Source organism: Homarus americanus, unplaced genomic scaffold (assembly GCF_018991925.1).
Source record: "Homarus americanus isolate GMGI-L3 unplaced genomic scaffold, GMGI_Hamer_2.0 scaffold21314, whole genome shotgun sequence".
Classification (NCBI taxonomy): Eukaryota; Metazoa; Arthropoda; class Malacostraca; order Decapoda; family Nephropidae; genus Homarus; species Homarus americanus.
In genome coordinates this window covers 3,620,372-3,634,926 of record NW_024720811.1, presented here as the reverse complement: position 1 = coordinate 3,634,926, position 14,555 = coordinate 3,620,372, and positions in this window count along the sequence as shown.

The following is a 14,555-nucleotide window of genomic DNA, read 5'->3' as shown; positions in this document are numbered from 1 at the left end:
CCCATGCACCAGATGTCCCTGAGGTCATCAAGACAATGGACGAGTTGACGGTTCTGGGTAAACACAAGAAATACACTGCCACGTTCGGAGAGTGATACGGTATATATAGTTTGTATTAAAAGTTTGAAGTCCTGCTATAATAGTCGAGATAAGTTTATTTCTATAGAAACAGGGCCGCCATTTGCAATGATGTCACCACTTATCCTGCAGATGATGCACGGTTGGAGATACAAGTCAATTGAGAAGTAATGACAATGTCTGAACTTTGTTTTGAGAATGCCTGATGCTCAGTAAACATGACAATATAGTGCTGTTATTGTTTTGATGATTCACTAATGAACCACTGGGAATATCCTCATTTATATTAATTAATGGGTTTAATTTTACTCTAACTACCATAAGTATTTGGATGCTTAGATTCGAAACTGGGTTTTTTGAAGGCCCAGGTCTTGAAAAATAACCTCTCTCACTTTCCACATCTCAGTAAATGTGATCCATCACAAAATGTCTTACAAATAATCTCAGAACACCTCTCCAACCTCCATGATGACCTGAGCGACAGATTCATTGATCTGAAACATATCAACTTCCCTTCTTGGATTGCTCAGCCATTTCTCTTTAACTGGAAAATAATGACTGCCTGGCTAAAATGGAGTCTCATCAGATCGACGAGCTAATGGACATGCAAAATGATGACAGTATGAAACCGATTCATGCTTCATAACAACACTTCATGTGGCTGGATCCCCAAGTTGTTGCCAAATATAAAAAATTAGCTACAGAGGCTCAGCAAGTGCTTGGTTGAATGTGCCTTTAGTGCTGTTATGAATATGTTGACTAAAAAACGAGGACGTCTCATCATTTGTGAGCGTTGTGACCTTCGAGCAAAACTAACTGGATTTGTTCCTCGGTTTTCTAGTTTAGTTTCTCTGCACGCAGGCCAAAATGGGCATTAAATCAAATAGAAGTTTTATGATCCATTGAAATAAGGATTTCTTTTTTCATTTGATGGCAATTAATAAAGCAATTTAGTTTCATAAATTGTTTCAATAATTACCACTGTAAAAGTATAATGGTGAAAATATTACAAGATGACAATTCAAAATGGGGGAGGAATTGAGGAAATCCGGGATCGCAAAGGGAGGAACGTGACCTGGGACTCTGAGAACCACCGGTCTAGACAGTGCGTCGTCAACCACATTCGCTCGTCCCGGTAAGTGTTTAAAGTTGGGTTCGAATTCTTGAATGGTCAAGTACCAACGTGCAAGTCTGCCTGAGAGGTTCTTTCCATGGAATAACTCCGTTACTGCTGCATGATCCGTATAGACTGTTATTTGATAACCAAATATCACATCTCTGAATTTCTTTAATGACCAGACAACAGCTAACGCCTCTACATGAGTTACTGAATAGCGTGTTTCTGCATCATTATGTTTACGGCTTGCATAAGCAATTACTCTATTTTTCCCTCTAGTGTCTAGCTGCATGAGAATAGCTCCTAGCCCTTGTTCAGAGGTGTCGGTGCACAGGGTGAAAGGTTGAGTATAATCAGGGAATGCCAATACTGGTGCATTGGTCAATGCTTCCTTTAATGCATTGAAACTGTTTTCCTGTTCAATGTTCCAAACAAATGTTGCATCTTTTTTTTTAGTAATTTTGTCAGCGGGGCGGCTAACTTAGCATACCCGTGAATGAATGAGCAATAGTAGCCGGAAAGTCCGAGGAAACTACGCACTTTGTCTACATTTGTAGGACACGGAAATCGGTCAACTGCTTTAACCTTGCAGTCCATAGTATGGATGCTGTTTCCATAAACTACGTGTCCAAGGAATTGAACTTTAGATTTGAGAAATTCACATTTAGAGAGCTTAATTTTCAAACCTGCTTTATGAAGTCTTTTAAACACTTCGCGTAATTTGACAAGATGACTGTTTACGTCTTTGCTTACAATAATCAAATCATCTAGATAGGCATAAACTGTATTGCCAATCATTCCTGCAAACAGTGTATTAATCATTTGTTGAAATGTTAATGGAGCATTTCGTAGTCCGAATGGCATTCTTAAAAATTAAAACTGTCCCAAGGGAGTGCTGAATGCAGTCACCTCGCGGGATTTCTCGTTACGAGGAATTTGCCAATACCCGCTAAGAAGATCGAGGTTACTAAAAACTGCGTTGTCTTTTCCCAAGGATTGCAACAAATTACTCAGAACAGGCATCGGGTACTTAGCCGGTATAGTTGCTTCACTGACTCGTCTAAAGTCAATAACAGGTCGTCATCCTCCATCTTTCTTTGGAACTAGAAAAAGAGAATTCCAAGGGGATGACGAATGTGTGATTACTATCTGTTCAATCATATCTTTAACCATGTCCTCAACTATGGGCCGTTGGCTATGAGGCACTCTATAAGCTGGTATGTAGACAGGGTTAGTGTCTGGTTTTAAAGATGTGTGGTGTGAGGTTAATTTTGTTTGACCTCACGGTTCCCCAGGTAATACTACTATGTCAGGATAGTCAGCTAGTAACTAGTTCACTTTTGCCTTGGAGATGGTCAATCACCTTGACCTGTGGAGTTATTTGATCGAACTTCTCCTGCTTGGTTTGTTCTTGCGTTGGTGTAACGCTACCAATTAGTAATTGATTAGGCTGTGCAACAACATTAGTATGATATACCAGGAAACCACAAAGACAACATCTGTTTTTCAAGATTTTGGAGCTGCCAGTTCTATTAAGAACAAGGATATTTGTTAAACCACCTGGTCTTATTGTGCTCAAGGTAGACTCAAATGATAGACCTTTAATCTTGGACACTTTCGCTAAGACAGACTACGTCAGTACCAGTGTGAACATCTGGCAACCGGACAGTAGCTCTGGTTATTTCCTCATTCTGAAAATGTTGAGTACCTGTTAGGACTGCAGGTACTATGATCCAATCTTTAGCAAGTTTGGGCTCGTGGACAACCTTCCTCATACCGGTTGAGTTAGTTATCACTTTCACATTTGTGCTGAGCATTGGATGTGAATTTTGCATAGCATGGTATGTAGTGCTATTAAATGTCAACTAGGCTGGACATCTATATTATTTTGTTTTAGTGTTTGAAGACCTAATAATCCATCAGCTGGCAGAGAAAAATCTTTTACTATATAAAACTCTGCTAGAAAGGTTTCACTGGAATCACAAAAACATATAGGTATTGTAATGACTCCCATAATAACTAAATGTTGGCCTGATACTCCGGAGAGATCGACATCAGTTGGTCTTATTTGCCATTTATTGTCAGGAGAACGTCGATTCAATTCAGTAAATGCCGTTAACGAGATAACATTAGCGCACGCTCCTGTATCTATGTCTAAGGAGAGCTTGGTGTTACCTATACTTACTGGTATTGTCAATACTTCCACTTTACTTAGTGCAGCGATCAATGAAGCTGTCATGGAAGCATTGCTAGTTATATGTGATCTTATTCCAGGTCGTGTTGGACATGGCGCAAATCTTCCCCCGACGGATTTTGAATTTTAGGCCGTGGATTGCGCTCTTGATAATCCTGCCTTTGGTCTTGGTAGTCCTGCCTGTATTGACGCAGAGTTACACAATCCTCTGAACTGTGTGATCTACATTGATGTAGTAAACACCACTGGTCACTTTTGTGTTCTGCAGCATTGTATGTCCTGCTTACTGCACTTGAATTTAACTTTTGATTTTGGTTTTGATTTTTGAAGTTGCTTTTCTTGGCTTTGTAAAGCTGATAAGTATTACCGTCTTGTTTTGCATAGTAACAGTCTTCAGTCGTATGATTCTGTTTCTTGCAAATTTTACAGACAGTTTTTTGTTTAGGTTTGGTACCTGTTTCTTTCTGAACCTTAATTGGTGCTGTTGCCACCGGTGCAATGGTTCTAACAAAAGGTGTGCATGGGGCTCTCTATACTATCTTTTCTGCATAATCTGTGAGTTCGTCTGACTGGGGGTAATTTTCCTTTTGAGCTTGCTTAAACTCTACTTCTTGAAGAAGAAATATAAATTGGATATACTCGACAAGACGAAACACTTGTTCCTCACTCATTTTACGGTCCTTGTCAAACCAATCAGAGCCGGAGAAGTGTGCTTTCACAGCGTTATAAGCTTCCCCCGCTATAGACTGTGCCACAAAGATATCCTGTTTTTTGATTCGCGATGCGGTTCTGTTTACCATTCTAAAAACCCATGAAAGATGACCGTCAACTCCTCCCTGATCAAAGAAGCGTACCAAATTTCTTTTGAACACATCATATTTTGATCGAGTAAAAGCCGTAGCATTCATTAGGTAACTTGCGCGACACCTCGGTTTAATGTGACCACGGACGAATGCTTTACGATCCTCGTCATCTCGGACATTATTATGTCTCACCACATCCTCACGTGCTCAGAGAAATGCTAATACATTATAGTTAGGATCTTCCCCTGTGAAGTCTCGGTTTCGATCATGCTGTGGTAGTATTTTCCACACATTAGTTGCTTGCGTCACTGGGTTAGTCATGTTAGTGTTTAGAGGTTTACTAGTTAATTGAAATACTGGTAAATTACTAGTGCATGCATTAGAAGGTGCCAATACACTGTCAGAGGTAGGTTCACTATACAGAGGTGTAGTGTCATAAGAACGTCCTGACCTAAGTTGTGTAAATAATAATTCGTTATTTGTTTTATCTATGACTTCTATTGAAGTGTTTACTGTTAGTTCAGGTTCAATAACTTGTAATTCATGCGCACCTTCGAGTTCACATGTGTCAATGTTAACTGTGTCATGAGGTACAGTGTCACTTGAATCACTATCAAAGTTTTCATTAGGGTTTACAACTTGTTGAGCGTTAAAAATATATAAATGATCCATAAATGTTTCTTAGATTTAAATGTTTAATAACTTTGCCAATCCATTCACAGTAAGGTAATGTGACTTGTAATTTTTGTAATAATTAATTGGATAAGTTATTTTTCCATTAATTGTTACAAGGCACTTGATAAATAATAATCTATCATGATGTCTACCTTGTGAAGATATGTTTTAAATTATATATGAGATGTGTATATATAACTAGTGATTGTTTGTGAAATACCTACTACCGTAGAGTTGATTGTAGTTTCTCGGAGAAGTCCTCTTGTTTACATGTGATCAGCTGGGATGGGTGGATGACGTAGTATTCCAGATGGCATCGGTCTAGATGACATCACTGTTGGGACTCCCATACCACACACATCTGCTCTGGTAAAGGTCGATAGGTCGATGAGGTTGAGGGCGATAGGTCGAGGTCAATAGGTCGATGAGGTTGATAGGTAATTCCATGAGAAAATACCACTGGGTCTCTGCTATCGCCGCCTGTCGAGTTGTTTATGGCTCTTGTGACCTCACCATAAACTTGTCCTCAGGGTTTTCTGTTGGTTTGGCCTTGTTCTTATGTTACCACTTAAGAGTTAGTGTTACCACTTGTACTGGTACACAGTTAAGGTAACTTGTTATTTGTTACTTGTAGTAGTCACTGTTATTTTTTGTGTTATAAGTACTTTCTGGTACTTATAAAGTTTATCTCTCTCTATTCACTAGAAATCACTGTGTACGTATTTTTTTTTATAACTGGAACTCTGAAGCACTGATTAAGTTGATTGTAGGTTCATTTTCACTGCTGCCACCATTGTTTTAGCTGTGGTATGATATCGAACTATCTCACTTGTTAACACTTGCCTGAATGAGTGTAGGTTAGTTGCTGGTACCTTTGATGCAGCTGAGTGAGATATCAGGTAATCTCACGGCATGTCACCTTTGATACAGTCGTAGATTGGTTGTTAGTCGAAATCGTCACAGCTGTCCTGGGTTGTACTTGTAATTATCTTAGCTTGAAAGTCAAACAAGACACACAGGTAATGTTCTCTTCACTCGTCGTTACTTGGTTTAATGTAAACACATGTGGTGATTTTCTAGTTATATTGGGTAGTCATGTCTACAATTATTTGGTATTGACAGACTAATGAGCATGAGCTATTATCTTGTAATTAGCTGATATAATTAGACAGGTACAGCCTGGAGAGCTGGTCTCACGACACGACTTTAGAGTATCGTGTCTAGCTGTGAACTGGGGAAACTGACTGTCCTCTCTTGAGTCTGGTGCCTGGTGGTCGGAGAGTAACCGATCCTTCAACACGGACATTTATCTAAACAAGCCTACTCACACACGGAGGGTTGAGTCTGTAGATTTATGAGCTGTACGCCCGAGAAGGTGTGAAAGAACAAATGTTTATGGGCTATCCACCCTGGGAGGTGTGACAGAACAAATGCTTCTGTAGCTGTATGCTCAATAGTCTGGGTGATAGAATGTATATAATGAATATATGTCCTTAGCTCATATTTATATAATATTAATGTGACAGAGGCTAATACACACCTGCTGCTGCCACCACCACCACAGTCCTGTCACCTGAGGACTATGGCAGTCATCACAGTGCCTCAAGTGAAGAGGCAGATGATCCTGCCCCTAGCAATAAGTAAATAAGTTTTAAGTAACGGTTCCTTTGGCCACGGAGAGGAACAACCACTGCACCTGTTGCTTTCAACATGGATTTGGTGAGTACCGTAACACTATTTGTGCCGCTGTGTTTTACATGTTTTATTGTTTTTATCTACAGTACTGTATTTTGATGTGTTGCAATTATTTTGTCAGAGATTAGTACAGTACAGTATATTATTCTATCACAAAGCTTGGTACAGGAACACATCCCCTCTTTACATTAATTTATATGGGGAAAATGGTTTCCATGAACAAATCCACCTAACGAAATCATTTTAGTGGAACCTAACCCTTTCGTTCAGTGGGGACTTAATGCCGAAAAAATAGCGATCTCTGTGATTTTGTTTAAAATTTCATTACAGATACTTCTGAGCTTGTTGATTTCGAATATAGTCGACACTTTGATTGTGGGGTAATTAGTGCTCTTAATGATGCTTGGAATATTTTAATGAAATTTTTCTTGATGCTAATTACTGTACTTGCTAACTAACTATGGGTTTCTGAGGTAATTGGTTGGTGTTTTTGTGTTCTGTGTGTAATTACTGTAGTAATTAGTTAATCCCATGAAATTTCAAGTGAGAAAAGTCTTATTTGGGTGAAAGCGTCCCATTTTCTCTGATGAAAAGCTTCCCATTTTGATAACTTCCTGTGTTCTATGATGAAAATTTCCCATTTTATATGTGAAAATTTTCTGTTTTCTGTGATGAAAAATTTGTCCATGGTGAAAACTTCCCATTTTCTATGATGAAAAATTCCAGTTTTCTATTATGAAAACCTAATTTTCTATGATGAATGCTTCTCATTTCCAATTATAAAATTCCTGTTTTCTATGATGAACTTCACATTTTCAATGATGAAAACTTACTGATTGTATATGAAGAAAACTTCCTATTTTCTATGAACAATTTCTCATTCTTTGATAAAATTCCCATTTTTTTTATAAATTTCCTGTTTTCGATGAAAAAATCCTAACCCCCAAAAAAAAATGGGGGAGAGCCTGAGAAATAGGGGTTTTTGGGTGGGGGAGGAAACGAAAACGAGTCATCTGACCTAACAAAACCTAACCTAACCCCTGGCCGGGGGCGGACCCCTGGTATGCCTAGCTTAAACTAACCTAAATGTTTCACTAGTTAAAAACTTTGGGGTGCACCATGTCCGAAAGTACAATACCTTAGTTAGAAGTGAAATGACCAGAGATACCTAAGAATTGAATAGAATAATCGCCTTTCTCGTAAAACTCGGCAATAAACTTAAAATAATCGTAGGAGTACAAACGACTGCCAACCCAATTTCCACCACGGTCATTGTGAAACTGGTCAATTAAATTAAAATCATACCCAGATGAAATTAAAATCATTCCCAGGCTGCTTCTTTTGAGAAAAATCAAATGTGACTGGTTGAAAAAATCGCGTGATGAAATTGATACCTAATTGGTCACGACTGGATGGCTTCAGTCAACATTGCGCATGCGTGATGCGCAGATAATGTGGGGTGTGGGTTGTTTGGTTCACACTCAGGATGGGGTGGAGAAAGGAAACTCACAATGTGCTCTCTGTATACTTGTTGTATTGGATGTACAATGCAGCTTGGTGCTGGGAAGTGGCAGCGTGGTTACAAGCGTGATGTAGAGAGAGCTGGATGGGGAGGAGGACAGCTTGTGGGTCGCCATGCTCGCCGGTGGGAGCGAGGGCCGCCAGGCAGCGGCGAAGGAGGTGTTGCTGGCTGCGGCTGTAGCTAGAAGAGAGAGGTAGGTCACCACGAGGTCAGGTCTTAAATAGCGGAGGTAGGCGTGGCTTAGTAGTTGACCTCCGTCATGTAAGGCGGCGCTGGTTGACCTAGACCACGAGGCATTCACTGGAGAATTCGTGGGGTCGGCTACTCAGCGACAAACAGCGTTTGTAGGGGAGAAATCCACTACAATAACATCTCAGAGACAAAGACTAAACACTACTTAAAATTAACTAAATTCAATTGTATCGCTATTATTCATTTCCGCCATGTATATACGGTTTCAAAAGATCAGAATAGCGAGTTCTAAATGTTCAGTAGTTTATAACTTTCTGGGGCGCTATGTCCGAGAGTAAAATAATACCCTATTATTATTATTATTATTACTGTTTATTATTATCATTATTATTATTATTATTATTGTTTTTATTATTATTAGTATTACTGTTTATTATTATCATTATTATTGTGAGTTCTTTTCATACATCACCCTCTACTATGATCGTTTTCTGTAAGTGTAAAGTATCTTTGATTTAGAGAATGGAAATGTTTTGGGATAAACAGCGATATTTAAAAAGCTTTGCGTGCGGTTTACCTTTTTCTTCTCGAGAGAAAGGAAATGTTATTGTAACTGGTTATTGTGGTTCACCAGTACTCTCGAATATTTAGTATTCACAAAGAAGCTTATCGTCCAGTTACACATACTGTACATAGTTCGGTAACAGTTTATATACAATATTGTTGTGTATATTAAATGTGAATGTGATATACTTTAACATTAAAGTTACAGTGTATATTCTATATGAGAAAATTGGGATTGAAGCTTCTGTTGTTGTAATTTTTAAAACAAAAGCATATTTAGCATTCGCATATATTAGACTTGCAATGTAATATTCGACCTTACTTATTATTACCTATAGTAGGATGAACTTTGCCGCGTCTCAAAGATAGTTCGAAATAGTTTCAGGTGTGACTTGTCTCGAAGCGTGTTTTACGTCTATGACACGAGAGAGGAAGAATATGATTTACTCGTAATTTCAGGCAGGGTGTCTGGGGAGTAGCCAAACTTTTAAAATGAATATAAATAAACGCTCATGCATGATCCCGTATGGCAACTGATCCCCATAGTTAGATGATGTTCTCAATGTTCGGTAGCCAAATATATTTTAGTACAATAATATACAGAAGCGCTAACAGGGTATTTACAGAGGAGCATCTCGCAGTCACGCTTACCAACCTTTCCAGGACAAGGAAGTGCACTGCTAAATCTGAAAAACATTGAACCCAGGGGTGCGGGTATTTATATTTATTGTGGGTGTACATTAAAGTCAGTAGCAAATATATTATTTTAAAATAACGAAAAGAAGTAATATTTACTTATTAATACTAATAATTACTATGTAGTTTTTTTACTTTTATCCTCTTCGCCACTGATCGGCTCGTTAGCCGCTTGGGCGATCGGTCACGTCTCTGATTACTTTTCCTTTTCATTTATCCTCTTCACCAAAAGATCGGCTTGCTGAATATCGCAGATACATACACAGTAATGGAGAAAAAGACAGATTGATAAATTAAAGGAAAATCGAACGATTTTTAAATTAAATGTATCATTGTATTCTTTACTTTTAATTCTTCAGTTAATGTTCACTGTGTGGTAGATTTCAATTATATCCGTTATTAATTATTTGCAATAATAATAAAAATCATTCGGTCACCTGATGAACACTACAACAGCTGAAACTTGAGCAACTGGTCTGAAATAGCCTACACACGATCCGTTTGTCAGCACAGACTTGCTCTGTGTAAACATCGATGGTTGTGTAGCCATAGGATGGACAGCGTAGCGATCGATTGCGTAAATCCATCGATCGCGCGTAACGCGACAATCGGTTAAAGTGGATACCTGATCAGTACCGGTTTAATAATTAAAAAAATTAAGCTACAATAAAAATTAATAATTATAGCGGAAGATAATTTCGACGCGTTACTTGGAAATTACCTCTGCGCTGGAAAGGCAACAAAACTTTCCATTGATGTTATGGTCAACATTTTTCTTCCATTTTCATACAGTATACTTCTCATATGTAAGTATTTTTTCAAGTAGCAGCAGAATTAACATTAGGTTGATATACTTTTCTTGCCGGTGTTATTTTCAGTTAAATAATCGCTGTATAAGCTGTTGGCGAAAATATTTATAGCCAGGGAGAGCATTTATCATCCAATAAGTGGGTGAGGTAGGTCGTCGCGTCGCCAGTTCAGGGAAATACGGCCCTCACAATCCTTTGAGAGTGTGGGTGGTGTTGTCCTCCTGTCATTGTTGCCAACTTGGCGGAAAATCCTCTAAATCTAGCGGATTGACCTTTCAAAACGCGGATGGCTTAAACGTTTTGCGGATAGCGGATTTTCTGGTGCATTTTCACCGGATTTGGCGGAAGTTTTAGCGGATTTCGTATACATGGTGATTATTAGTAATCAAAACCTATTCTGTCCTCCCTCGGAAATTAGAAAAAAGGGAAATTTAAAGTAAATAGAATACAGAGTAATTAGCAACCCAACCCCGTCCCTCTGCTGTCCATTACACGTTCGAACTTCGTACAGGAATAGGGCCTGTCTGCCTAGGGACCCGCCGCCCACGTCCAGAGACCACTGTAGTAGCCTAGCCAGTACGCCCAGTAGCCTCCCAGACTTCACTCTATGTGGAAGTACTTTAATTAGCCAACATGGGGCCAACTTACGCTCAAGCATACCGAAAAAGCTGGGAGGTGTAGTGGAATTCTCCCCTACAAACGCTGTTTGTCGCTGCCTAGCCGACCCCACCAATTCCCCAGTGTATGCCTCGTGGTCTAGGTCAACCAGCGCCGCCATACACCACGGAGCGGGGGTCAACTGCTAAGCCACGCCTACCCCCGCTATTTAAGACCTGACCTCGTGGTGATCTGGCTCTTTCTACCTACACCAACCAGCCAGCAACACCTCCGCCTGCCTGGCGGTCCTCTCTCCCGCTGGCGAGCATGGCGACCCACAAGCTGTCCTTCTCTGAGCGTCCTCACCAACCAGCTCTCTCTACATCACGCTTGTAACCATGCTGCCTTCCCAGCACCAAGCTGCATTGTACATCCAATACAACATGTATATAGAGAGCACATTGTGAGTTTCCTTTCTCCATTCCATCCTGAGTGTGAACCAAACAATCTCATACCCCACAAATGGTGACTCCCGGAGATTCGCACTCACACAGGATGGAGGAGAAACTGATCACGCTCCCAGTCTTCAAGCAACATGGAAGACTGGCTTATCCACCCAGAAGCAGCTCTCATCGGCTCTACAACTACTGTTTCTACACCGCAGGTTAGACAACCTAGAGCAGCTCTGCTACTCTAAGCAGACACCAGCTCCTCTTCCTGCCCCAAGCACCACGTCCTACCGACCCCAGCACACCCGTCCTGCCTCAGACGCCGACCCCGGCCCAGCAGTAACCCCTGCCGCCCCTGATGCGGCCTCTGTTCCTGAGTGCGGACCCACACACCCCTCTTTTCTCCCTCAGGTACTCCCTGCTAATGTCCTGCACCCTGCTGCTGTCGTGGACCCAGCTGCTGTCACGAGCCCTCATCCGCTTCTGCTGACGCAGCCCCTGCTCCTGACCCAGGCCCACACACCCCAGCAGGCGCATCTGACGACTCTGTACCTGCCGTGAGGGAAGCACAACATTCATCGCCTCCACACACCCTTATTCTCCCTCTCTACTCCCACAGATATTGTGTATCTAGACAGTTGTCCCCAGCGACCGGCTCATCCACGCCATCGCCGTTGTCTCACATGAGGCACGCACCGCCCGTTCTGCCTCACATGTGCTATGCAACCCTGCAGACAACAAGTCTCCTACACAGCCTGGAGGGAAGGGGGAGTATTGTAGTGGAATTCTCCCCTACAAACGCTGTTTGTCGCTGCCTAGCCGACCCCACCAATTCCCCAGTGTATGCCTCGTGGTCTAGGTCAACCAGCGCCGCCATACACCACGGAGCGGGGGTCAACTGCTAAGCCACGCCTACCCCCGCTATTTAAGACCTGACCTCGTGGTGATCTGGCTCTTTCTACCTACACCAACCAGCCAGCAACACCTCCGCCTGCCTGGCGGTCCTCTCTCCCGCTGGCGAGCATGGCGACCCACAAGCTGTCCTTCTCTGAGCGTCCTCACCAACCAGCTCTCTCTACATCACGCTTGTAACCATGCTGCCTTCCCAGCACCAAGCTGCATTGTACATCCAATACAACATGTATATAGAGAGCACATTGTGAGTTTCCTTTCTCCATTCCATCCTGAGTGTGAACCAAACAATCTCATACCCCACAGAGGCTTTTCCAGATTTAAAGATAAAACTAAGTCATATTGCTTGTTCTGTAAGTGCGAGATTAATGCAAAACTTTGTGATCTGAGAAGGCATGCAGTTTCAGTAAAACATGTCAAATCATCAGATCCATTTTATAGTGCAAGGCAAATGAAGCTTCCTTTCTCTAAATTTAGTGACATCAACAACAAGCCCTAAGTGAGGCCGAGGGACTGCTGTCGATGGTAATTACTGAACTTACTGCATTTTTTTTTACTGTGGATCATGTGTCGGAAGCTTGCAAAAAGGCGTTCAGTGACAGTAATGCAGTGAAGAATATGAAATTGCATAGAACCAAGTGCAAAAACATTATAGTAAATGTGTTGGCACCACACTTTACTGGGAGTCTATGAAAAGATATTGATTGATGACTCAACTGACATAGCTCGCGTGAAGTTGCTTGGTGTTATTGTACGTTGTTTCAGCAAGGAGTTAAAGAAAATTGTGTCACGTATCTTGGACTTATTGAACTAGAAGTTGGAGCAGCTCAATCTATATTAAATGCCATCAAGAACCTGTACAGGATGTACTGTACAGATGGACTCACAGTAGTTACTAGGAGTTGGAGTTGATAATGTGAGTGTCAATACTGGTTTGAATAATGGTGTTTATGAAATACTGAAGAAAGATCTTGAGCTCCCACATTTGATAATGGTCCGTTGTGTGTCATTCGATTCAATCGGCGAGAAACTTACAACTGGTTTGGCCACTTATCGAAAAGATAGTTATTGTACAAGACTGTTTGAAACACTGAACGATGGGAAACAATCACTTCAGATTCCTAAAGTGGGCGACCTGAGGTGGATTTCCTTGGAACCTGCAGTAACCCGCATCCTAGCCCAGTGGAATGAACTTAGAATACACTTTGATATTGCGAGATCATCAGAGAAGTGTTACAGTGCTGAAGTGTTATTCAGTGTGTACAGTGATCCCATGAACAAATTTTATTTATTTATTTTTTTTTTTTGCGCCCAGTTCTGCAAGATGTTCAGCGAACTGTGAAAGCGTTTCAGGGTGAAAACACTGATCCCACTAAACTTCTGTCTGACCTCTCAAATCTCATCCTTGCAACAAGTAAGAGAGTGATTATTCCTACGGCAAGACTGGATCCTTTAACCTCTGAAATTACCTCTCACATTGACCCCAGGGCATATTTAGGATACGAATTTGAAAAGACTTGCACCAACTCAGAGATATCCGAAAAAGCACGTAATCTTCGCCAACGCTGCATATCTTGTGTTACCAGTCTCTGTAATGAGTTAAAAAGCAGACTACCTGATAACTTCAAAATCTTGAGGAAGATGTCTCCATTTAAAGCAGTGGAATGTCTCAGAGTTGTAAAGGAACCAATAGCAGAGATAGCTGAACTTTTTGGGTACCATCCAGAACAAATTGACCGAATTGACAATCAGTGGCGCAACTTAACATTTGTTAAAGGGCACGAGACCACGTCAACAGTGAAATTTTGGATTGAGGTAGACAATTACCAGGATGCTACAGGAGTAAATCCTTTTCGTGATCTCTGTGGATTAACTGTCAGTACCCTCCCTCTCCCACTCTAATGCTGAAGGCGAGACTATTGTTAAATCAATGCTCAGAAATCGGTTGAATTCAAGTTCATTTAGTGCGATTATTGCAGTGAAAAGTGGACTCAGAAGAGTTGGAAAATGTTGCCATTCATATGAACTGCCAAAACAAGTGGGAAAGCAAATAGGTACAATGATAGTGTTATCGCCACACGTATTTGTGAGCGCCGGCCACATGTTAAGTGAAGAAACTGTTTACAACTCAAAATAGTTTACTAAGCGAGATGGGGCTGATAGCAGCTGTGTGACTGCCTGAGGGACAGACTATCACTCTATCACCTTCTACAGTAAAGGCAACATCTTGATTCTCGTCAGTCAATATCTTC